This window comes from Corvus moneduloides, chromosome 5 (assembly GCF_009650955.1).
Source record: "Corvus moneduloides isolate bCorMon1 chromosome 5, bCorMon1.pri, whole genome shotgun sequence".
NCBI lineage: Eukaryota > Metazoa > Chordata > Aves > Passeriformes > Corvidae > Corvus > Corvus moneduloides.
The window spans coordinates 65,888,387-65,915,560 of record NC_045480.1 but is presented as its reverse complement, the minus strand read 5'-3'; the positions used below and the strand labels follow the sequence as shown (position 1 = coordinate 65,915,560).

General features: G+C 38.4%; 1 long non-coding RNA gene across 2 annotated transcripts in view; it reads left to right on the top strand.

Annotated features, from left to right (window-relative positions):
- The first annotated feature begins 1,322 nt into the window (after positions 1-1,322).
- Positions 1,323-27,174, top strand: part of LOC116444545 — a 46,771-nt gene continuing 20,919 nt past the window's right edge. Inside the window, exons 1-3 of one of the 2 annotated variants that reach the window (XR_004240378.1) lie at positions 1,323-11,808; positions 15,363-15,503; positions 19,241-19,414. This is a non-coding gene — a long non-coding RNA (uncharacterized LOC116444545). Of the gene's footprint in view, positions 11,809-15,362; positions 15,504-19,240; positions 19,792-27,174 lie in introns of those variants that run through there. The other variant, XR_004240377.1, reaches the window with a different exon arrangement.

Below are 27,174 nucleotides of genomic sequence, written 5' to 3'. Positions count from 1 at the left end.
TATTTAAAATAATTCCTTTGGCTTTGTCAATGTTTACACAGGCCAGCATCTTTAATGTTGATTTAAGGTTATCTCTATGTTCCATAACTAGAATACAGAACATTTTTATCGATTTCTTAGCCACACTCTTCTACTTTACTATCCATAAATGAATTTTGATTCATAAAAGAAAAACCCTGGGAGTCAAATGTCAGCTATTATCCAATATATTGCTCTCTGCTGCAAGTAAAATAGTCTGCATCTCATCTTGAAAATATAATGTATATAAGTCTTCTCTGAAAGAATTTCAATAAAATATTGACGTAAGCACTTTTTAAAATTTTGTTTGATAAGGTATTTTGAAGATATGGACAACAGCACAAAACAAAGCCTGGAGTCATCCCATTTCATGTTTTATATTTATTTGAGCTTTTCCACAAAAATTGGATGTTTTATTTGTGATAAAGAAAATAGTCTGTGGTATTGTCTTGAGTGATCTGTCTTAGTAGATTTTGTGCTGGGAGTTATGATCAAGCCAAACAAAGCCTAATAACAAACAAAACAAGTACTGTACACACTCCTCTGGATATCACATTTGTTACTTTTATTACATTCAGGTGCCCTCCTTTTAAAGAATGTGTTTCTACACAATGCTTTTAATTTTTTCCTCCTAAGTTTGTGGCTTAGTAATATGTGTTATTAGAATGTTTTGTTTTGTTTAAAGACAAGTTTGTAATTCATGAACAATCTAACCTGATTTTCTCTTCATACTTCAGAGCCTGAATACAGACAAAGAAAGGCAGCTCATAATAAGAAGGCTGATGCCACCTGAAAATTTTGGACACCATAGGAGGTAGAAAAAAGTCACCTTCTAGGGACTTACATGCTTGTAAAAAGATGCATTGGAATTGATGTGATTTTTTTTTTTTAATTTTTTTTTTTTTTTTTTTTTTTTTTTACTCAGAATAAAAATGATTGCAATCACAGGGCACATAGGATTCTGTGGGGACTGGTCATGATGATGTCAGGTAGTATAGCTGTCCATTTTTATTAAAAATAGTAATTTAATCTCTCTTGGTGACATACCATGTACTGGCTGGCTGACAGGAGAGAGGGTCAAAGAGAGATGTTTACCCTTCAGTGACAATAACAGAGTCAGTAACAGATTTGGGATCTGCTGCCCACGGAGCTCTGGATGCAGCCCAGGACATGTTTGGCTTTCTGGGCTGTGAGTGCCCATGGCCAGGGCATGTCCAGCCTCTCCTCCACCAGCACCCCCGAGTCCTCCTGGGCAGGGCTGCTCTCCATCTGTTCATCCCCCAGCCTGGATTGATACAGGGGGTTGCTGTGACCCAGGTGCAGCACCTTGCACTTGGTCTTGTTAAACCTCATAAGACTCCCAATGGGAATTACAGATGGGCCAATTCCTGAGCGTTTCCAGGTTCTTCTGGAAGACATCCCATCCTTCAGAGGTATAAACCAGACCCCTTAGCTTGGTGTCACCTGCTGAGGGTGCCCTCGATCCCTTTGTGTAATTAATGAAGGTATTGAATGACACTGGTCCCAGCATAGACCCCTGATGGACACCACTTGTCACCGATGTTCTCTGGGACTCTGAGCTGTTGATCACAACCCTCTGGATGTGACCGTCCATCCGCTTTCTTACCCATCTAGCAGACCATCCATCAAATCCATCTCCCTCCAGTTTAGAGAGAAGGGTGATATTGTGGGAGACCGTGTCACAGGCTTTACAGAAGTCCAGATAAATGACATCTATAGCCCTTCCTTTGTCCACTTATGGAATCACCCCATCATAGAAGGCCTCTGGGTTGGTCAGGCAGGACTTGCCCTTGGTGAAGCCGTGCTGGATGTCCTGAACCACCTCCCTGCCCTCCATGTGCCTTAGCAGAGCTTCTGGCAGGGTCTGGTCCATGATCCTTCCAGGCCCAGAGGTGAGGCTGACAGGTCGGTAGCTCCCAACATCCTCCTTTCTACCCTTTTTAAAGATGGGTACAGTGCTTCCTCTTTTCCAGTCACCTGGGACTTCACCTGACAGAAATCAGGTGACTGTACTTCATTCTTTTAATCCTTTTGCAGCAAGAAAAGGCAAATTTTGTGATTTTTGTGGTACAAATTAAAAAATGGTGATCACTAGCATTGCAGTGAATATCAAATGAATATATAATAACAGAACATTAGGAAACAATTAGAAAAACTGCCTAGACATTATTAATTCATGTGCTATTCATTGTACCAACATTGATCATGTGAAAGAAGTGTGGTGTTAGTTACATTTTAATCATTCAGTGTTGAAGAAGGACTAATTATTTTCAAATAGCGATGGGAAGGATCCAGTTTTATAAAGAAATCATGGAATATCTAATTTACTCCCGCAGCGTTTTAATAGGGAAACATATGGCTGCCATTATTTGTAGGACAATGGGGGGGGGATATCACAGCAATTGCTCATGTTTCAACTCTTACAAAGAAGGTAGAGGTAGTGTTGCCCTCACAGGAGCCTGTGTTAACTACGGGATGGGTGTGCTGTGCAGCACCTCTTGTTCCTTGCCCATCCAGACTAGGGCTTGACCAGGCTGAGCATTATGTCCCTGCCAGCCAAACTACTTGGATTTCTTCAGAGCCTTCAGAAAAGTACTGGGGAATGAGAGCAGCAGGTAACTTTCTTCATGGACTCAGTGTCAGTGAGGGATATTCCTGCAATGGATAAAACTGGATAATAAAGGGAGTAGGACTGTTTGTGTCCATCTCCCTGCTGCCCCTTTCCTCCACTGTGGAAAGCATTTAGGGGCTTTCAGTCCCCTCTGAAGAAAGAAGTTACACATTTCTATTTGGAAAATTATCTCTGATCTTGCACAGGTGTATGCTGGAGAGGACACCTGAAAGTTTGGTGCCTCGTTCATAGGAAAGTTTCTCAGGTTGAGGGGGTATGCAGAGGCTCAGATAAGGTGCTCAGGGGTTTAGAACCTGGTGGAGCAGCTGTGAATTAGAGAAGCAGATACTGACATACTTCATGGTCAAGCTGCCAAACTCCAAGCCCATTGGATGTTTTGTATGTGATAGCTCCTTGGATTTTGTTCTCCCTTCTTCCCTTCTCTAGGCAAAGTACCTCATAAATGTTTCCAAATGGAGAGGTGGATCTCTAGGGACTTCTCTGCTACCCAAATGCACTTCTGTGAGCTTTACTTCCTGGAGTGACATCCCCATGGGTGAAGGCTTGGCAGGCTTGCTTTGAAAATAGCATGTGTCTCGCTCTTATTTCTGTATCTTGCCATAACTTGTGTTTTAGGAGACCTCAGATCAGTTGTAATGATACAGTCAAAACACAGAAGGACAGCTGGGTGATGAGAATCAGTGAGCTAAATCTGGGATAATTTAAGCAGTTATTTCGCTTTAAATGAATAGTGCTTGGAAAAAGCTCAAGAACATGGGTTCAGATCAGTGTAAACAAAGCCCACTGTAGCTTTTTGGCTTTATACTCTGTCTATTTTGCATGTTAGAGGAAGGTACAGATCAGCTTGTAAACTGTAGTAACGTACAGTTAGTATTGTATCAGGTTTCCTTGGGTATATTGTCTTTTGTGTAACCTCTGAGTTTGGTGTATTTATGTTATTTGGGGGCAAAAATAACACATATTTTCTCTGTGTATATTGGCTGGTTTAAATTCACAGAAAAGGCAACATGTTCTTGCTTCAGTATTGGACTCCGAGTGGATGCTTCTTATTATATTATCTTCCTTAGATTTATATAGTATTGATGAAATTGAAAATCAGTGACCTGACAAAAACAAAATAATACAGCATGAAAATTGCTACCATGATTTCGTGCTGTGTTAATGCAAGGATGTCATTCCTGCTTCAGAATAATAACAGTGTTTTGCTTCTGAACTTACAGCATCTCTCTCTATCCCTCTCTTCCTCTTCCCACCCCTCCTTTTCCTTTTAAAGAGAGTTGATGCCACGATGAATTTTTTTTTAATCACATATCTTGGCTGTTTGTTAGTGAGTAACCACTACTAACAGGTAATTTTTTGAAGCAGATAGTGGAATGTCTGTATTCCATAAGCATATGCAGAAATGCAGAAAGAATCAGGCAGAACAGTCACTATAACGTGGCTAATTGCAGAGTTTGGGAATTTTTTTAGTTGTTCTTCCTCAAGGAGCCATCATTCAGGCTGCATGGCAGCACTCTTTGAATTCCCACAGGGCACTGCTTGTCTTGGAATATGCAGAAGTGATATTTGCTCTCTGTTCTTAACAATTCCTATTCTCCTACAGGTGCCAGAAAAGATTTGAGGAAAGACACTAAATTCTGATTAATGTACTCACTGAAATTGCAACGATGTGATCAGGTTTCATATTTTAACTGATTAGAGACCTCCTTATTGAACCTTCCTATGTTGCCAAGAATGGTAGAACCTACAGATTTGATGTAAACATTCTAAGTTTGATATGAAAGGTGAGGAGCTACTTGGCAAATTCTGCCATGTGGGAAGTGTCTCTTTCAGATCCCAGATACCTGTTCAGACTCTGCCATCATAAAGACTTAACTGTTCTGAGAGGGAAGGAGCAAACGCCAACTCTGAAGTCAAAGGCCAGCACCAATTCCACTTCATTTTGGCTGTCCCTCTGTTTATTCATTGCTTGCAGAAGAGGGTGGGTGTGGCTGTTCATGTGTGTACAGAATGAAATGACTATCTCTGCTGTACTTCATGGAGGAGATGGAATGGGGACAGGAAGAAACAGAGCACCATGCCCTCTCCTCGTGCTCTACCTGACTTGGCTCAAGAATAGAGGTCAATTTAAAAAACCAAACAAACAGACCCTTTCCCCAACCCAAGAGATAGTTTATTGCATGCACAGCAGGGAGCTGAAGGGCTGCTGACACAAAATCTCTGTGTGTGTATTTGCTTTACAGTTGAGGCACTCGCCCACTCTCCTTGAGGTCTGAACTGGTTCAGAATCTCTTCTCACATACAAGGAGTTTCCGTGACCTTGGTTATTTTAGGCAGAAAATAATTTATGGTTCAGTGAGCCAGAGAGAAAATACATGTGAACATGAGGCTTAGTGGTTTGTAGTCACCTGAGGCCTCCATTTTCCATGCTAAGGACAGATTCAGCCCTGATGTCAGATTTTGACACAGGGATTTGAACTTCTCTTCCCAGCTAAGGTGGCTCATATGCTGCAGAATTCTCCAGTTTAGCATTGTCCTCTGTAACCTCATAGCCTCCATGAGGAGTGTGAGGAATGTCCTGATGGGTATGGTAACCCACCTCTTTAAAGACAGATAAGAATATGGAGTTGAATTCCCTGACCATAGGAAATAATTCAAGCAGCCTGGAAGAGTGGAAGAGTGTTCTCACTGTTTATGAGCTGTTTTGTAGGGTCAAATAAGAGGTACCTCAACCTGTATCCTAATTAAAAAAACAAGGACAACCTCTCCTTTATCTTGAAAGAGGTAATATTGGTCACTTCTTACTTAAGACAGAGGTTTTTTGTGAAGTCACACTTCTATTCTGGATGCTTATTAATAAACTCAAATGGTTCTTTGCTGAGCAGGCTAGTTCTGCTCACCAGCTGGGTTGTCATTCTGTCATGTTCTCTTCTTAGAATGATTTTCAGAATTTTCAATCTCTATCAGATAGTACTAGGACAAATACAAAACAGGTGATAAAGGAAAAAAGAAAGTCTCCTTCCAAAGGATAATTTTTATTTGCTGAATTAATTTTATTTTGGAACCAAGTGTTTGAAATCCATCACTAACTCCTGCTTGCCTTTCAGGGTGCCTGAAGCTCTCCGTGCTTTGTCTTGCTAATAAAGTGTTATGTGGTTCAGTTTTACGTTTGTTTCTTAAACTGCTCTTCTCTGTTGCTACTGTTTTTTCCGGTTGTTTGCAGTTTTAGCATCTCTTGTTTGTTTTCCCCCCCTGCTGCCTTTCCATTCTTGCAACCCTCTAGGGTTTTGCCGTGAACTGCCCATCTGATGGGTTTCCTGCCGACTTTATTTGATTGCTGGAGCTCTAGCATTAGCTGCACTGAACGCTGGAGCACCATCCGTGGGCTCTGCACTCCCTGGTGGGAGGCCAGGTGCTCCAGCCACTCAGCTCCAACAACTGATCCAGCTCCGAGACTGGCTGGTATCAGCCAGACTGGAAGAAAGGAATTTTTTGGTCTGTTCTTTCATTTTTATATATTTATGCCAAAGGATTCTCCAAGTGTGGTTATTTAGTTGTTTGGATTTTGCTGCTGTAGCAGCAAATAGGGGACTATTGTAACTTAATGAAGTCTAACCTAAGTATAGCAATGTCATGTGAGGACCTTGATTTCTTTGTGCTTTTTACTAAAATGATGGGGGTTTTGGGTTTTTTTTTGTGTGAACAACATCTTTTCCCACCACAGATAAAATGTTTTGAATGAGTATGATCTGTTCCTAATTACTTGTTATGAAAACCAGATTTTTATTACTGATAGAAGCATGAGGCGAAAAAAGAGGTATAGAGTTTAACATTCTTTATGATAGAATTTAAATTTACCATAAAATTAAACCCTGAAATTGAATTACATTAATTGATTTAAAACCTTTGAGGAGTTGTTCATTCAGTCTTGCATCTTGTTGAATCTTTCAAGAGATTTTTTTAGTAGGATATGTACAGGATGGCGGTTAACACTGGGATGGAGATAAAAGTCAAAAGATGTGTTATGTATCATATCCTTGCTAATACATTTAATCAATATAGTTATTGATATTAAAAATTGTGTTTTTGCAGATTTGTAGAACTGCCCACATACTGTATGAAGACAAAGTAATCATATCCAACTAAACAGTGTAAAAAAGAATATGAAGGAGGGGATGGAACAAAAAAGAATGATAGAGTGATTGTTGTTATTATACCAGAACACGTGGGCTTTGATTTTTGTACTTACTTTTCCTTTTCTTTTCATCATGGGAGAGGTCTTTTTCAGAGCTTACAGAGTTTTGAAAATTTTTTAATGGAATTTTTTTGGGAGGATATTTTTAGTCATGAAGAGTCAAAGTGGGGGGTCATAAAGGGAAAGGGCATGTTGAGTGGGGGAAGAGGGAGAATTGGAAGATGGTGCAGGAGGAAGGTGGGGTGGACGTGAGAGCAGGGGTGCGGGTGCTCTGGGGGTTGCCAAATGCAAAAATGGCCCAAGAGAAAACCACAGAGAGCAGAGTGGTCATAGTAGCAGGGCCAGGTTTGTGGTTCCTCTTCCTGGGGAGAGTTTCTTTGTTTGCAGAGACAGGAATCTCCCAAGGCTTTTTTATTAGCCAAATGCAGGACAAATGACTTTGTGGCAGTGGGAGTGTAAAGGACTGTTAAAAGTGCGAGGTGATAATGGGCCATGATTTTCCATCCATAATCAGCCATGATTGTCAATGATAGAGATGCTGAATACACCCCCACCCGCCACTCCACCATCCCAAGTCATGTTCATACCTTCCCAGTTTCTGAGAAATCAAACCTACATCTAGGTGCAGATTCCAGACTCCGTGGTTGGATCATTTTTGATTTCTTGCTGAGAAGAGTTTTCTTCCTGATATTTTAAAATTCTTCTGCGATTAGAAAATAATGCCTTTTCTAATGCCAGATTAAATGCTAATAAAATGTCACATTTAAAACCAGGTGAAGAACTGTGAAGTACACAGATGGTTCCAAAGAGAAATGGTGATATTCTGATTTATTTTGTTTATTTCTATATAATTTGTTTTTCAGTTCACATGCAAGAATGGTTGATATTAAAGTACATTGTGAATGCAATGGGTCAATTTCACATTTGCGAGAACAAATTCAGATAAAAACAAGATATGAATTATTAATGAGCTTAATTCATCATTGGCACACTGTGTCTTTAAATGTGGTGGTTGTTTGTTGTTGGAACCCTAAATTTCACCTATATATCCTCCTAAAATAAACAGCAATTGAAACAGCATATTTTGGTTTGATGTAGAATTTCTCAGATTTTAGGTGAATTCTATAGATGCTGTTAGGCTAGATGAACACATTTGTTCTTTATGTCTTTTTAATTCCTGAAGGCACACTGTGCAACAGCTTTACAAGTCAGTTGTAGCAATTAAATTAGGCCACTGGGTCCCTAAATCAAGTGCTCCAGGCCAGAGTGGAGGCAGAGGCTGCCCTCACACTCTTCCTGCCGGGAGGTGAAAAGCTGGGAGCACTCCACCTCTGCGGCACCACGTGTCAGATGCAAAGTAAACTTGCCTGCATAGGCCCACATCAGCTGCGAGGTAAGCTATCTGAACAGCCGCAGGTAGGTTTTTGTTTTGCGTGTGCTGTGTTGCTTTAGGGGCCATTTCAAGCAGTGCTTTCCAAGAATACGCATCAGTGGTTTTCCAAAAGCCTTGCAGAGATCCAAACTGATCTGCCACAGTATATACCACCTCCTTGTGGTATCCCTATGGATAGGAACTGCTTTGCTGTTTCTCTTGCTTCCTCTTATTAAACGTGATGTGTTCAGAGAAGGTTAATCCAGAAACTATCCGTGTCTTCTTCAGAAACAGGAATGCCAATTTCGGCCAGTTACTGACAGAGGATTTAAATAGCAAGCAGAAAATTCTTCCTACGTATGATCAGGAAGGGACCTAGCAATAAGTTTTTTGTAGGTGCAGGCTTGTCACAGTAAATGGCAAAGTAGTAAATCTGCTCCAGGTATTTATGTTCTGCTTTAGGTTGCAGAAAATTCCACAATTCTACTTCTTTATTGCATAGCTTGCTCTTGCTAGTTGCTGTACAGTTACTGAATTAGAAAGTCAGATGAAATTACAAAAAGCCATATAGAATAGATATGAGTTTGAATTAGTGTAGTGCAAAGTAATTGTTGTTCATGGATACATTTGCTTTGTTGTTGGAATACGTGTGTAGTGATACAATGCTTTGTGAAACTCATGAATACTTTTATCAAGATAAAAACAGAAGATATTTTTCTCTGATTTATTCCATTTTAGGAATTAGAGAAATTAAGCTTCCTTCTCTTTTAATTATATTTTACAGAGAAACTGTAATCTCTTAATCTCTGTGAAGCTTCTCCCTATTAGTTTACCCATTGGCATTGGCTGACATGGAGCCAGTGGAGCCTGCAGTTGGTATTCTGCAGCTGAGAGGGGTGTATTCAGGAAGCAAAGGCTAAATTTTGCCTGCATATGTGCAACTTGCTTTGACTCCAGGGCAGGCGATTTGCACTTGGGGTACATAATAAATTGATTTGTCAGTTCAGTGACCGACTTAAAAATAAATACATTAGAATGGTTCCAGTTGACAAGAAACAGATCTTTCTTTACTCCTCCACTTTTTTTTCCATCTAATCAAAGCAAGATGCTTTTTTCAAGCGAAAAAAAATGCATTCCATAACATTTTAGATAAAAGCAAAAGCTAGATTTTCAGGATGATATAGACACTATCACAAAACAGGTGCTGCAGTTTTCTTATGTATATTGAAACAGTTCAAGTCTCTACTGATTTTAAGTAGATGGACTTTTTTCCCCGCTCACCTAACTTAGAAGAAAATGTCCTTACTGTGGAGTTATATGCTATTACAGAATGTTGTATTTTTCTCCTGGAACATCTCCACTAGGTATAAAATGCTTAAGCAGCTCTTTTCATCAGCAGCACAAAAAATTGCTTTACAGCCTGATGCTAAGAACATTCTGGGGATTCCCAGGTTACTGTATTAATGAGTCCAAGTGCTCAACAGAAAAAAACCCAATAGACTGAGGGGGCACCAGCCCACAATTCTTCATTACTTTGTGTCTAAGGTATTTTCCTAAATGCTTGATTTGGTTCAGAGAGAGATTAGATTTGTATCTGAGCCTCTAACAACATGTTCTAATTGTTGGGCCACAAAGCCAGAGAGCTCCTTTTTTGTGCAAAGTATTGTGGAGCTAAAAGTTATTAAAATATTGTGGGAAAATGAGAAGGAGCCACTTTGACATTAGCAGATCACTGTCTACAACTACCTGAAAGGAGATTGTGGTGAGGTGTAGGTTGGTCTCTTCTACCAGGTGACAAGTGATACGATGAGATGAAACAGCCTCATGCTGCACTGGAGAGGTTTAGATTGGATAGTAGGAAAAATGTCTTCACTGAAAGGCTTGTCAGACATCGGAACAAGCTGCCAAAAGAAGTGGTTGAGTCACCATCCCTGGAGATTTTTAAAAGACATGTAGATGTGGAACTTGGGGACACGGTTTAGTGGCAGTGCTTGGCAGTGCTGGGCTGACAGTTGGACTCAATCTTAGAGGTCTTTTATAACCTAAAATTTCAGTGATTGTATGAAGTAGTCATTGGGACTTTTGTTTCTTTTTTATTATTTGGTGGGAGTTACTCAGTGTGACTGCTCCACAGTTACTTTTGGAGGAAGAAGTGTTTACTTTAAAAATAATTAATCCAAACTTAGGAGATAGATTTTACCTTTTCTTCCAAAACCTTGTCTGCAAATGCATAAGAGTGCAGTTGAGCAGGAGAGTTTTTTCCAGGCTGAAATGAGAGCCTCACTTCACGTAGGTGAAGATGTAGGCATCTTTCCTGTCATATTTCACCTTATTTCTGTGGGGAGTAGATGGTAGGTAGGATCCTCACAGAAGGGACTTCAAAACGTGGCAAGAAAGAGAAGGGTCATAGTCAGAATCAGTGGACACTTGTCATTTCTTTCTGTAACAGTGATAGAAATCGCCTCAAGAATCAAGGCAACCTAGAGAAAATGATCGAAGCTTGGGAAAATACCACAGCATAAGATCCAGCCACCTCTGCTACAAATGAAACATATTTACTTTTGCTGTCATATGATTCTCATCATACATTATCAATTATTCTGTATCTCTTAATTTTAGATTCTTGCTGCTATCTGCAGCAGGGAGTGTGGTTCTATAAACCTGATGCTTTTTAAATGGGAAGGCCTATAGGTCTCTGTTCTTAAGCGATGCATGTGAATAGCATTGCTGTTTGATGAAAAATGTAGAACATTTTGTGGAATTGCCTTGATTTTCCATTTCCTTGAGTTTAGAAAGAAAAAGACATACAGTTTGCAGTCTGAGAGTTTAATATATTTGAAATGTATGGTGAAATGTTTTTTGGTCATGAGAATTAAATTACTTGCATTATTATAATTTTAGCATGGTGATATTTTAATTTTTGCAGAATTCTCTACTGCACTTATGTATCCAGAAGATATTTTCCCTTTTAAATGCAGTGAGGACACACTATGTCTCTTAAAGTAATACTCTCATAAAAAGTTGCAAGAATTAGCTCCAGAAAATATTCTTGAAGCTAAACTTCATAAAGACAATGGTATAATTGGTTGTACAGAGTCATTATTCTTTTCATCCATTCCTTTGTTGAGACAAGTTAGTGCAAAATGTTACCTGCCTGGTCTGGCATAATGATTTGAAGCCAGTGGCAACTGTCATGATTTCAGTCTCCTTTTCAGACCCCCTCTCACCATTTTTCAGGCACTCCTAGTGTCTGGCATGGTATTTTTAAATGTCTTCTGAACTGCACCGTTTAACATCGACATTTCACTCAGTTTGGACAGTTTTCCTTTGTGTGACAGTTAATTTAAACCTTGTGCTTCTGTTCTAGCATAATTTCCCCATCCTCTTCAGGTGAGCAGCCTCTTACCTGAAGCCACAAGCCACTTGCTTACATTTGTTGAAGAAATCTTATTACAAGACCTTGAATAATTTATCTGCTTGAGTTTTTCCAGAAGTCGCATGACCAATGGCCTTGAAGGACAGCAGTGTAAGGAAGACCAGCACTGGGAATGTTCAGCTCCTCATGAAGAGGTAGCTTCATCGTGTGAGCCTGTGGTGACAGGCACTGGATTTTTGCATGGTGCCCTGAGATGGCTCTGTCTGCTTGCAGTGTGTGAAAAACAGCCCCAAACAGCTTGTAAGGGCTTCCTCTTTGAGTTGGCTTGGCTCTGTTGGTCCCAACTCCTTTTCCTCCCTGCCAGAAGGTTCAGGGGACAAGAAGCTTGGAGATTCATTTCGGAACAGAACTCCAAGCAGTTTGTGACTGTACCTCAGAATTGTGTGTCTATGAACACATGGGTTAAATTTTTTTCATTCTTTGAGAAGGAAAGTGGAAGAAAGCTGGTTGGCTTTTTGTAAATATAATAATTTTTTGAGTATACTGTCTGTCTGAGTCATGCAAAATCTCAGTGATTCCCCACTGTGAATAGGGTTGCCTAAAAATAACCTTAGATGTTCAAATGTTTTTTGTTACTTCCAATTCTGTCTCAAATTTTTGAGAAATGTACTTTATTCTGCTAACTATGTTTCCTCCTATACTTGGTAGGCTTTTTTTTTCTTTTCTCTCTGTATATGTACCTATTTGCAAATGCTCAGTAGACTAATTAAGGTTTCTGAAGGTTTAACCTCGTCTTATACAGTAGATCCTGAGACTTGCCATGGTGTTATCTCAGTAGGCTGCAGGGAAGGGCTCCAGAAAGTATTGTGTAATATTGCCAAGCAGGGCTTTGCTGTTGAAATTACTTATGCCACAGAGCTTAGGCCAGTGTTAATGTGACAGGAGAGGTTTAATCCTGTGGAAAGGTGTTTCCATCACGTGGTTTTTAAAGAAATTTTATCAGGTGAGTCTAAAAGGAACTGTGCTGTTTGTCTATTATTTAAAGGAACTGTGCTGTTTGTATATTATTTAATTGTTCTTTAAATTGTGAAAGGAAATTATATTTTTAATTAATTGCCAAACAAAAGCAAGTTATATACTTTGCTTGTAACTGAACACATTGGAATGGTTCTGCATCAGCTGTTTTTATGTAAAGGAAACTTATTTCTGAAATAATTGCAAAAGTATTAGGGGAACCCTCCCACCCTAGTTATTTCAAAGGAGATGCAAGACAGTTACAGCAGCTTAGGTCAGCCAGATCCTGCTCTCCTTGATGTCACGGTGTGATGCCATCAAACAGCGCTAGCTTCTGATGCTGTACCTTTTATTTGATAAAATGATAAACATTTAAAATGCCACTGATCTTACCTCATGGAACTATTGCTAGTTCTTTTCCTTGAGATTTTGCACCCTAAATCTGGAATACTTATTATTTTCTTATAAGAGCTTCTATTTCCCTACTATTTGTGTTACTTATTTTTGCCAAAGCCACCAGGTGGCTTGGCCTCGACCTGGCTCATGGCAGAACTCCCACTGCCCACACTGGCTGGCAATGGGCAGAGAGAGAGACAGAGATCTTCACTGGATTTGCAGTAGTCAAAAAATAATAGAGGGTAGCGTAATTTATATTTTTGGGTTTGTTGATTGTCCAGATAGTGGATGATGTCATTAGCCTGTGTTTGGGCTGAGTACACAATGTATACACATCCCAGAGCAAAGATTTGTGCCAAAATTACACCCTCTCCTATAGCATTGACAAGACTCAAAAAATACACACATACATAAAAATGAAAAAACTAAAAAAAAAAAAAAACCAAAACAAAACAAAACAAAAAAAAAAACCAAACAAAAACACCAAACACGGAAAGGGAGAAAGAAATCCTCTTTTTTTGTGTAATAGTGAAGAGATATAAAGAGATGTATCAAAATCCATAAATTAGGCACAACTTTAAAGCCACATATAATTTCAATTACATACATCTGTTTCTCCTTAGGAAGAATGAAGTGAGGTCAACAACTAAACATTTTACAACCATCAAGATTCTGGGATGCTTTTTAAGCTATATACATATGTGATTTGTAAGAAACCTATTTATATGTAAAATTTCTCATTTGAACATTCATTCCTTTTATTATGCAAACACCAAATTTTTTGGAAGCTACAGGCTTCAAAGTGCAGTGAATGCATGTATTTCAGCCCAATGTTATTGCTCTAAGTTTTTTCCATTTTAACCCCCTGATGTTTCTGTCATCATGAAGAAAAATATCTGTTTAACTTTCAGATCTGTAGATAATAAGAAATATATGTGGCATAGATTTTCTTTAAGAAAATTATGTCAAAGGTTTCTGACCTCTTTGACAAAAAAAAAAATTAAAGTCTTATCGGAGGTTTTTGAGGGAAGATGGGCAAGGGAGGAACATTATATGCTGGGAATCAAGGCAGAACATTTTTTAAATCTTTGAATTATATGTAATTTCATATATTTGAGTGGCACTTCCTTTCCTTCTCTCACCCAGTACCACTCACAGCCTTGAACAGAGCCCGGTTCATACAGCTGTGACAGTCTCATTGTGACCCTGGTGAGGGTTATGTCCAAGATGTGGCATATATCATCATTTTACCAGTGATGTTAATGAAGTTGATGACTTTACTTGTAAGGTTTTTAGTAACACAGAATAAAATGGAAATATATTTTGCATTCATCCTAAATGTATGATATAATGTATTGACCCCCCTTGAGTCTGCAGACTTTTTGAATTCCTCAAATATTAAAAAGTGAGCAAAGACTTAAGTAAGCTTGCTCAACAATAAATCAAACAAGAAAGCAGAATCACTTGGAATACATAATCATAAAACCTTCATGCATAAAATAAAAAGCAAAATACTGACCTAAATTGTTAATAACAGGAAAAGTCTGTTAATACCTGTTGTATAAACCCCTAATCTTTACAGTTGTTAACAGAAACTGAAGTGCATGCATAAAAAACCTCTCTTCACAGCAATGCTGTTATCCACATCAATCAAGATAATCCCACAGTAAAACCTTGCTAAAGAGGAAATGTGGCATGTTTGGATAATGTCAATGATTAGAAAACATGTCCCAGAAAATGCCATGCAAAACAAGTTTAAATATTAATGCACACCTTCCTAGCCCTTTTCCAGCTGAGAGTCTCAAATTATTTACGTGGACCTCAAGGACTGAACTCTTGATTTCAGTTCCAGATGTGAAACGAACAGAAGTTTCTGTATATTTGAAAGCAAAGTGTGATTCTATGCCACAAAACTTCACAGCTGGTTTTTTTTTTTTTTTCACAAAATATGAATTCTCTGTCTACACAAGGGTAAATTGAGTCACAGAGCAGGGACATGACTGATTGAATGTGAACACAGTGAACCACAGCACATAACAAACCTTGCTGTCTCTTATTGCCACTTCCTCCTTCATGGCTCAAGGAAACACGCTGCTGGTTGAAATTCATTCTGTCTTAGGCTGACAATGTATTTGATCATAGCTCATCAAAGAGGACAATTTTGTTCTTTAGACCACAGTATAAATTAAATGCCTGGAAGATTTTCATAGGGTGTATAGTATGTTCTGGAGAAATCATTGAAAAAAAAGACAGAATTACACACTAAACCTCTGTGAGCAATCATGTCCTTATGTTCTGCTCTAGACTGATGGTAATTGAATATGATTTGCACTTGCAGGTTGGCACTCATGGACTGCTAATCACTTGGGAAAATACAACACATTGCGCTCTCGAGTGCTGTTCCGCTGTTGTTTCTCAGGGCAATCAAAGAATTGGCTCTCCTTGTGTGCTTCTGAGGAAGGTGGTATTAAAACAATATGTAAGTGAAACAGAATTAGCTCAGTTAATTTTAGATGGCTAGAGTTTAAAAGTCTAGATCTCAGCTGGTTCTTGTGATTTCACGAGACTGGAGTATATTGTCCTATAAAATGCCTTTTTCTCTCCACAAACTTAGCAGGGACCTTCTTATGCAGATTCAGATGACTATGTCATAGCTATCCAAAGTTAGTGAGGTGGATCTCACCTAAAGTTAAATTGAACAAGTCACCTTTCTGCAGAGCTTAGCAAAATTGGAGCCTTTTGAACTTTCTGGAGCAGTGCAGCAGCCAAACCCTACAGAAACCAACGGGCATGGGAGAAACACAAAGGAAAGAGTGAAAATATAGTAGAAGTAATGTTCACACTAATACAAAAAAATTGCATAAACTCTGTTTCAGTAAGAAGGTGGTTAGGTTTGTCAATGAAACCTGTCAATATTATAATTGATGAGAAGTCTCACAATGCCATAGCAGAACTCATTATTCAACAAGCTCTCAGTTCAGCTGCATGAAATGCTGTGTGGCTTTAAGGAAACAGCTGAAAACCTGGATGATCAGCTGGGTAGCCTTACCAACTAAGCAAGGAAGTGTGAGGAAGTACGCCATGCTAAAGCACATCTTTAATGAAGGGCTGCCTGGAAAGACCACATGTAGGAAAGGGCTTGGGTTGGGGTTTTTTTAAGGTTTTAATTTTTAAAATAGAAGAAATATGTTATTTCTGACCTCCTTTCTGGGAAAAGAAAAAAAAAAAGAAATTAATAAATTATTTTATAATAATTTTAAAAAATAAGATATTATTTGTTACAGGAACAAGCATCCTACCTGTAGAGCTTCTAAACTGTGATTAAATAGTTTAATTGTTTTAATTTAAAAAACCGCAAACAACTGTGACCAAAAATTTGTAGGGCACCTTAGGCACAAAACAGAGGAAAATATGATTCTGGCAGTGGACTGAGCTGTAGGAATACTGCTCTCACTTTGTGGTTCACTCTCTTTATGTTAAACATTTATGAATAGCATGTGCTTTGACCTAGATGGCTGCAGAAGGATGTAGGATCCCCATACCTTCAAGAACATCCAAAATCTGGAGGTTTGTTTGTGTGGGCTTATGCTGATCATATATAACCTCTTCAAATAAGTAGGAGTGGACTTGGAAGGTAAAGCATGCCTTGTGCTGTACATTGCATAACCTTGTTGTTTTGGGCTTTTTTTAAAATCCATGTTAGCAATGAGCAGTGCCAGGGCATGCTCACTGGCCCCAGGGCCACCAGGCGGCATCTGGCCATGCTATTAAACACTCCCAACATCCAAAGGTGGAAGGACTGCATCCAAAATGCCCATGGGGAACACACTTAACCTAATGTGCTGCACTGCAGATGGTGCTATCCAAAGAGTACCAGGTCACTGCACCAAAGGTGTGACAAGGGCAATTTTAAGGGTTTAATAACTGCAAAGAGATGAATTCTTGTGAGTAGGAATGGTTTTGGCTCCTGAATTTACCGGAATAGTTGTAGTGCTGGTGAACCAGGATTTTTGACAGTATACACAGACATTTCCTTTAGGAAACTAAGCATTTTTGAAATGAGAAAAAATGTTTTCACTTGACTGTCACTGTTTCTTAATCATAGTAATTATCAGTTGTGATTATTAATGCCTGGTTTAAAGGTGAGACAGAGTATTATGGCTAATAGAAGTATTAACTAGAGATGGATGTTACCAAATATATGAGGATGTATTTCTTCTGAGGAAACAGAGGACACAAAATGTACAAGAAAGAGGGTCAGAGAGAGATCAATAAAAACATGTCATTACAAAGTTGTCTGTGAACAATTTACTTAGGAAAGAATAGAACCTACCTCTCTGTTTTCAAGGAACAGGTCTAAAGCAAGCAGGAGGAAATATTTTTTTCATAAAGTTGTAATTAAATTGTAGAATTTGGTTCCAGATAAATGGCAGATAGGCAGTTCAGGAAGTCCTTAACCTTCTGACTGCCAAAAGCAGTTTGCTAAGCAGGACCAGTCTGTCCTTACCTTGTTTCTCCCATGTCCCCTAAGCATCAGCTACTGTCTGCAGTGGGAGGCAGGATTTAGCCATTTCACTCTAACCCAGCATGACTGTTTCTACTTTTCTGTAGCCCAGATCATGTGTGGGGAGACCATAAAAAGGAATGGGCAACATTTGTTGACAGCATTTTATTCTTTTTCTTTATCACCCACTTGTCAGCAGCCCTGAGATGGTTTTAGAACTCAGCAGAGCAAAAGAAGCGTTGCAAGAGGCACTGGAGGGGAAGTTATGACTCTAAAGCATTTGTTTGCCTCATTATGCTAATTTCTCCATTATCTCTGGGGTAGCGCCACATGTTGATCCAGGTGAATTTACATTCAGGTCTTTATGCCATTGTTCGTGGGTTCTCACTCTGTAAAACTGGGATGCTGTCATGAGAAGTAGTGATGGCAAATAAACCATCTGTGAGATTCTCAGCTTGCGTTACAATAACGACCGTCAAATTCTCCATAACATGGGTTTTTAGATACAGTGCCATAATAAGTTACCAGGGAATAAATCATGCAGTCCAACCAGGGACTAAACCATGTAGTCCAACATTTATACAGTCAGGCAGCAAAAACAAAGATCTTCAGGTTCATACCTGAGTAAGTGCAGCAGGACTGCTGCTGCTGACACAGGGAGGCTTTGGAAACCCTACATACATCACTGCAAACCGTGGATATTTGTCACCTCTGTGGTTTTGGGCACTCTGATTTTTACTCAGGAACATGTGAAATGTCTGAAGGTGGGAATCTCATCCTCCAGTTTCCCCAGTTATAAAGTAAAAATAATTTTCCTGTTGCAGGGTGTTACGATTGTTTAAGTTACCTTGAGACTTATAGATCAAGTGCATCAAAAAAGCACAAAATATTTCTGTGTTCAATAGATACAGCATAAAGGAGCTGCACGTTGGTGCACAGATAGTTAAAAGAAAAGCTGCAGTTTTGAGCAAGTGCATATGCAATTTCTGTAGACAACTGCCATTATCCTGTGAGGCACAAGTATTGCCAAATTATTAAACTAATTACAGATATTAAACTAAATATCAGTCTTCAAACCCTCTGTTGTCTTTTTTTCTTCCTTTGAAGGCTTTTTAGTATTTTTTATTACTGTGAATACCTATAAAACTTTTAATTTGAATAATTTAGAAATTTGCATTTAATTTTATTATATTTCTTTTCATGTTACTGCAGTGTTGTCTTTGGGCTTTTAATTGATTTTTTTGTTATTGTTAAACACTTTGAAACTTCTGAAATGAACTGCATGAAAAGAATAAATAATGACCCAGTCTTAAGAGAAAACCAGCAATATTTTATTAAAGAGACTCTTTCACAGAATTAAATTTTGTGATTTTAGTACTTTCTGAGCAATTACAATAGCATTTGTAGCAGGTCTTATGGAAATAACATATCTGCATCTATAGAGCAGGCATAGAAAATGCTGCAAGTACATGCCTTTGATCTAAATGACAGAAATAAATTTTCTAGGGACACGGTCGCATTAAGCATGTTTAAACTGACCCATATTGCTTGAAGTGCAGGTAGAGTATTTCTCTTTTTGATCAGGCCATTTGATTTAAAGTATAAAGAAAATTAAGTTATATGCAGAATACATGTAATATAATTTGACACATTAACTCTTACAGATGGAGGTTAATATTTTATCTATTCCCTGTTTTTTTCCCCTTCTGCAGTTAAATTTATCACGAGTCTGCAGGCATGACTTGCTGCTACACATGGACACGAACAATTAAGTTTTCAGCCAGAACTACAGTGAGACACTCCAATCCAACTGCACTCACTAAGCCTTTTGGTAGCTGCATTGATAAGGTGGAAAGAAGTTCATGTGCAAGAAATCTGAAGTAAAGGTGCAAATCTCATTCTTGGCTGGTATTTTGTTATCTATGAATAAGTTGATCCTGAGTGGCATCAGAGAAGCTTTACTCTCAGTGTTTCTGTTTCTTTTAAAACTATCCTAAATCTTTTGGACTCTTATCATTACAGGGAACTCAAATTTTTTAATGTTGTGATTTGAATTACCATTTCATAAAGTTTTAAGCAATTTTTCGGAAAGTGTTCATTAATATTCAAAGCTTTTTAAAAAAGTCATAGATTTGTGCCTAACATTCAATAAGACACATTTTAGTTGCTTTTTATAGATCTGGAAGTTGGAGATGTGCTTTTGTAGTTTAAAGCTGTCATAAATGCCTTAAATCATTATGATAAAATTAGAATATTGAAAATACCATCAAACTTGTGTTCGGTTTTTTTTCCCACATATCCAAAGGCTCTAGGATTCTAAAATATTTTGCAAATAAAATAATGAAATAATCAATCAGTTTTTTCAGTTAATCATTAAGCTACTGTAGTTGATTTTGAGCACAGCATACTGCTGTGTTTACTCCTTGTTTGAATAGTACAAGGGTTGGCCGTCTAGGTTTCTACAGAGCTATAATATTTTAAACTCCCTGGAGAAAAGAGGCAGACTAAATCTAAGATGACTGTTGAGTGAAATCTGACATATTTAAAGAAGATGCTTCCATTGTCTGACCATTCAGATGGTAACTTCTGAACTACTTCTTACCTGTTGAGATACCCAGCATGTAGAACTCCCACTCAACATTGTCAGATTGAGGAGCTTGCCGTTTTTTTCATTTTTATCAGAACACTCACAGTACTTTGGGTTTGAGTGTAAACACGTGTTAGAAGTTTTCAGGCTTTTTCTGCAGCCTGCAAGACCTGGATGCTGCCCCAGGGGATAATTCAGAACAGGAATCGCTTGTGACCAGCTGTCTGAAGAGCTTACTGAGTCCAACCTCATACTTGACTAAGTTGGCTGTGTTGGGTTACATTCAGAAAATTATTCCTCTAGAAATTCCAGTGCTAAGTAGGCTGTAGGGCTTCAGGACTATTACTGTTCTCCACCTCTTTGCCACCTTTTGCTTGTGGGTACAGGGTGTGCTTGTGTGTATGTCTAGGCACAGTGTTAAATTTTGTAGACTTGTCACGTTAGAAATTTGTGCAAGCACTCAAAGTGAAGAGGATACAGCCCTTTTGGAACAATTGTAAGTACACTCATTAGCCTAATGAAGTCATGGAAGTGTGTTTATGGGGACAGGGCTGCAGCAGAGTCACTGCAAGTTTGTTGTGAGGATATGTTGAATTATTTTTTGATTAATGATATACAGGCCCCAAAGAAATAAAAAACTAATACTAGAGATACAAAACTATGTTGCCAAAAGATTTACCAGTGTGATACAGGAAGAGATTCTTGTATAAAACTTAATTTGTAATTATTAATCATAAGATCCTGTCTGTACTCAGTTCTTAAATACATAATTCATGAGTAAAGCCTGAGTAAGTTTCTCAGCCAATAAAAACAACAGTGAAATTGGAATTTAGGGGATTACGAGCACAATAAATTTGATGAACAGTTATAGCTTTTCAGTCTTTTTCTCCTTTAATAGAAATGAGAGAAAGAAGTTCTTGTAACCTAGAAAGTCAAGTAGCTGTATTTCCACTTGAGAGCTTTTATGGGAAGGTGCAGTTAAACACAAAGCTTAGAGTAGCAAAACTTAGGTGAAATTTAGTTTAATAGACAAGATAATATGAAATCTCATTGTGTTTAAATAGCAGAAGCCAATGAAGAAAAGCTCCCAAAAATCTGAGGCAAAATTTCCAGTGCTTTTTCACAATGAAGTATTTGCTTGATGCTTTTCCATAGGCTGAAAGAACTTCCATACTGTTTTTCTCAGTTTTCAGTACACATTGATGTCCAGAACACCTCAGTTCTTGCTCAAAGTTGGTTGTACATTGCATGCATGCTACAGAGAGATAAAATTCTAACAATAAATGTGCTGTGCCCTTGATTATTTTTTTAAAATACTGGATATAAAGGGTACTGCTTGTTCAGAGAAGCATCTGTTATGAGATTAGTCAAAGAGATATCAAATGCAGTGATAAAAATTTCCTTATTGTTCAAGAAACTTTACAGTGAGCTGGGAAGAAGAATGTGGGATAGCGAAGAGCAGATTAATGAAAAACTTGGAAAAAGTTTGTTGACATTCACAACATTTTTTCTTGGTGTTTTCCTGGAAGCATGGAATGTAAAAAAAAATATTTTATTTCATGAACTAAAATACTGATTAGACTGGCCAAAAATTAAGTGATTAAAATTGTAGTTTACAATCTCAAATCAATAACTCATTTGTCAAAAAGAATTTGACAATTCAAATCTCACTCTAAATTTTTCTGAAATAATCAAAAGAGGAAAGATGGGGAGAATGGAAAGCAATAGGTGGGTCTCTCTTCATATTTGAGAGTGGATGGTTTGGATATTTCCTGAAAATCTTCAGAAGTCTTTTGAAATGCTTTGGATGTCAAAATGGAAACACCTGAAGGCCTGTTATCAAAATAATGGCATCTACAGTCTGTGAACTTGGATCAAGAGAAATGACTCTTCTCCAATGATAGGGGACTGATGGATTCCACTGGCAGACAGTGACTTGTGTGACATGACTAGATAATAAGGGCTTTTATAAACTCCTTTGCCTATTTAAGGGCCTAAAAATGAATTCTGAATCACAGGCCAAGATCAGGCACCCAGAGATGGATTCCTTGCTATTTTTAAGAACTCTTGAGACTGCAGCTACGGATGGTATCTATGCACACTCTTTGCTTTAGTGGTAAAATATTCTGTCCTCTTTAGTGAACAAGGGAATAGCTATTCCTGTAATTTTTAATATAAGCTTAGAAAATGTAACTGACAATGATAACCTCAGTGAACCATCCTGGAGACTACAGGTATTCATTAAATAATAATCATTCTTTGTAGTGCATTAGCACAAGGAACCTTAGCAATGGACAATGAAGATGTTCTGCCAGTTAGGAAAAAAACCTCCCCTGGCAGAAAGACCTTCCACTTTATATTCTCAGTGTGCCACAACAGTTGGATGCAGCAGATGATAGAGCAGATAAAATGATATAGGAGTCTTTTTGGTAGTATTTAATATTTAACTCGTAACGTAGACATCTTCAAGAGTATTCTACACATTTTAAAGTATGAGAGTGTGATTAAAAGAAAGGTGTGTGGTCTTGTGTTTCAAAGAGAAATTCAGCCTATTGGATTCATTGTAGTCACGTGAGATCAAGTAAAATATCAAGCTCTTTTGTATTAACTGAGTAAATATTTTATTCGGACTAATTAGAGTATTGTTTTACAAACATTAAAAGGCTTGCTAAAAGCCATGTCATTCATTATTTTCATTAAAAATATTGGTATTAGGTCTTTGGAATAATTACAAACAGCAATTCTTCCTAAGATAAATGAGTAGGATTAAAAATAAGCACATACAAAGCTATTCATCAATTAAATAAATCAGCCCATGCTATGAAAACTTCATGGAAAGATACCTTAGAGACTTAGTTAATATCAAGGCATTACTTATTACAGGAATGCTGATTGGACACGATGAGAAGGAAATTTTAGAAGTATTGTCTAGATAAGATTAGAGACTAATTTTCTTTCTAAAATACAGGGGAAGTAGCATGGACACAAAAACATTGTGATCTTTTTTTTAGAGTAACTCTAATACATCTGTGCGAAAAGCCAGATTATCCTGTATAATAGCATACAGACACAGGATCCAGTTGTGCCTATGTCACGTGTTGTATTCTCCTGACACCACACTCACCCCAAAAAGTCCTTCCAATCCCACCACTCTTTAGTCTTCAAATGTTTCATTTTGTGGCCCTGTTTAGGCTATTTCTTACCTACAAATGTGGTGCCTTTGGAAAGCAGAGATGCAGGTCTTTTTTGCCAAGAGTATCAGAGATCAGTAGGTCCATCTGTAGGCACTGGAGTGATGTTCAGCAGTCTTCAAGTCTTCAGAGACCAAGTCAGTTTTAAGAACATGTCTGAGTTTGTGTGTTGTGCAGCTTGAGAAAACAAACAAATATTATTAGCCTGGGTGGCAGGGCAATGCCAGACTGACCAGACAGCATTTAGCACCTTCAGCAATATTGTGCCTTGTCACTGTATCAGCCCTCTCAAATATGCTGGGGGAACTGGTGCTGTAGTGACACTGTGTAACAGAGAGATGAGAAAAATGGTAGCTGAGGAGGAGCCAAGGGCCACCTCCGGCTTCCCTGCACAGTGTGACACCCACACTGGGTTCTCTCTGTCCCCCAACACTTCACAGCTGCTATCCATTCTCCCATTGTATCCCAGACTCCAGTTATCTCTGGGCTGTGTGGAGGAGTCTCACCGAGACCCTGTTGGCACATTGTCTGCAGAGAAGCTTCAGAGACCAAACTTCCTGTGCTGAGCAGCCTGTGAAGAGAGTTATGCATTCACTTGAGATGGAAACCAGCTTGCTTACCTGAGCAAATGGAACACTTAGCTGGAAAGTCGGAGAGCTTACTTTACTGTGGCAGCTTACCCTCATTATCACCGCAGCGTTAGTAAATTATAAGTATCTACTCATTAGGAGAGGAAAACTCAAACACAAGCTCTGTTATTTCTACTGGGCTTCCTATTACTTTATTATTTCTAATCCTGTAAACAATAATATTTCAAAAGTAAAATACGTTCATAGTGCATGTAACTTTACAAAGCAGCATCTTCTGCTACATATAAACAGCAGTACATGAGCAATTCCAGCTTGTCAAGTCTGAGTATGTACTTGCTGCACGCAGCCTCTAAACTGAAAGAGACCAAAATTTAAGTCAGAAATGTGTCACTTCCCCATATCCATTCTCCAGATCAGTTCTAAAAGGAATGAAAGACAGCTGCATAACATGGAAGGCCTCTGGTGTGCATGTTGCAGGGAGCAGGGCTGTGGCAACTGCTGAGGGAGCTTTGCTTCCTGCAGTGTGTGCCCTGGCAAAGTGTCTGCCATGAGGTATGTGTTGGCTGAAAGGTCTGCAGAATTACCTATATATGTCTAAACAGGGATATAGCTAGAAAAGCAGGTTGGGTAGTGTGTGCAGACTTTATTTGAAAAAAAAACAACAAAACAGTCTGAGAACAAAAAGAGCTTTTCACTGCCTTGAGCCTGACTCTGGCCAAGTTCCAGATGGATCCCTACTGCTGCCTGAAATTAGAGCTGTGTCAGTCTACACTAAGTTGTGTCTGGCTGCCTGTAGCCCTGGATGGCTCTTCTGAGAGCTACAGGTCATCCAGATTTGGGAGTGTCCATCTTCTTTTGCTTGGCCTCATTCCTTACATTAATGGCTAAGAGATAATATGATGTAAGACATTCTGAAAAGCTGCCTTTGACTCTACCTTTTCCTCTGAGAAAATCCTTTGGTTGGCAATGGTACACTTGGACTCCCTTTTGCACTTCAAGATTAAGAATATTGACTTAAAATATGCAGTGAGGAGGAGTTAACTCTTGCTTTCCATAAATATATAATGCATTTTTAGTGTACACATTTACATAACGATTAAAAAAAAAACTTCTTTTTTTTTTTTTTTTTTTTTTACTATAAAGGACCTTTATTGATGCCTGATAATCTAAATAACCAGAAAAAAAGCTCATAAAAATTCCCTTACATGATGAAAAGGTATGAGAAAAAGTATTCAAGGAAATATATCTTGTTTCTTTGAGAATCTGAGCCTACAAAATCTATACTAAGAATATACAACTTTGAGAATAGATTGAACTCTGAGGGGCAAATGAAGACCCTACCTTCTGCAAAGATTGATTTTAGGCTGCATTTGTCTTCATGTCTCCTGTAATATGCCTAAATTCACTGCTATATAATCAGGGTGGTTTGAGTTTTGAGTGCTGTAAAAAATGCGTAAAACCTCTGTATCTTTGCTTACTTTACATTTTCAGGTTTTCTTGTGACAAGACATAACTACATTAAATGTCATCCTGGCAGAACACAAGCATACTGTTGTGTGATGGTCTCACAGTCAGCAGTCTTGGCTTTACATTTTTGAATCTGAATGTGCGCAGCTCAAAATACAGGTTTATTAGGAGTCATCAATCCCAGTTTATGCAAAGAGCAGACAGTTCCTTTATGGTGGAGTCTGCTTGCTAGTCTGTTACACAGCTGGGTATACCTGAAGAACAAGTAGGAGACAAATTAGGAAGTTTGATTCTTGAAGTAACTGGAAACATCCAAAAATATTCTCCATATCTCAGGTGGTTAACAAGAGCAAAGGCAGTACGAAGCACATCCTTCCGAGAATTCTGGCTCCTGAAGACAGCTTCTATGTCTTCTGGAAGGAGCGTACTTCTCTCTGAACTTCTCTGGAGACCTGTGTTGCTGCTAACGATGGCATGTGCTTATGTGAAGGCAGAAGGGTCCTGCCAGCTCTCAGCTCAGGAGAGCTGGCCTCTGCATTTGGCTTCATCCACTCACCCTACTCAAAAAACCCCACAACATCCTGCCCTACACTGCAGGAACTGGGTGTTTGATGTCCATTTAATTTCATTGCATCCTAATGTCTAATTACATCCTAATAACCTTACCATTTGTACTCTAGCTTGTACAACTTTTGTGTTTTTCATCTCTGTCTGTGAGTGGTTCTCTCGATATGGCTCATAAGTAACCTGTTGGCAATACGAAATAATGTAGGCACTAGGAGTGCTTATCTCTACAGTGTATCAGGGATTCTGTAGAAATAGCTCTTATGTAGATGTTAAACTAAATGCTGATAGTTCTCACCTTTTATTTTTAACACCTGTTAGCTCACTGCAAGATGTTCTGTAGAAATTGGGAGTTTGTTTACTTCAAATGTGGAATCAACTTTTTCCTACTATAGAAATGGCATCAAAATTTTGGAAATACTTAATGCTGTCAATGATAAGAGTAAAGAGCTAGGAAAGAAGAGGAAAAATGCTAAAAGCTCTTCCACCTCCTGTTCTGCCAATCCATCAGTATATCCTTTATTACATTTACAGCAAGTGCTTTGTCCAAATTCCAGGAGATGTAATTTCCATCAAAGTTTTTTCCATAATCCAGAAGAACGTATTATCAGAGAAAACGTCTTCTCTATATTTTCACTTTATTTTCACTATACTACTGGCTGTACTTCTAGAGTATCACTCACAATGAAATAATAATTTCCTTTTCAAGTCTTCTCTCCACAAAAATCCATCATTGTGTTGCATTCTTAGTATTTCCTTAGGTGTTTACTTCTCTGTGGTTTAGATACGAAGACAAATTTTCCCGCTGTATTAAGGTATTCTGTGATGTTTTGCCACAAAAAAAAAATGCATAAGGTTTACCATGAGGATGTTCCCAAGATAAGGGAACATCCTTCTGGAATGCCTGAACAGGAGATTATATATAGTTGATATGCATCTTCATTTCTTTCCAGATCAGCACTTTTTATCTATAACACTGAATGGACCTTGATCAGCTGTAAAACTATTCTGAGTTTCTCACTGAGTTCCGAAGCAACCAGACTGCTTTTTGAAATCTGTGTATTTTCACTAATTCTTTGGAACAGATCTCTTTCCTGTCTGGTGTTCACAGAACATACAGAGCTCATGTCTACTGAGTATTTCATGTGCACACAGTTCCTTTTTCCATATAAATTTTTTAATGAAACAAGATGTGGCTTCTCAAGCTGGTGCTGTGAGAGTTTTTCTTATATGAAAAGCCCCTTCAT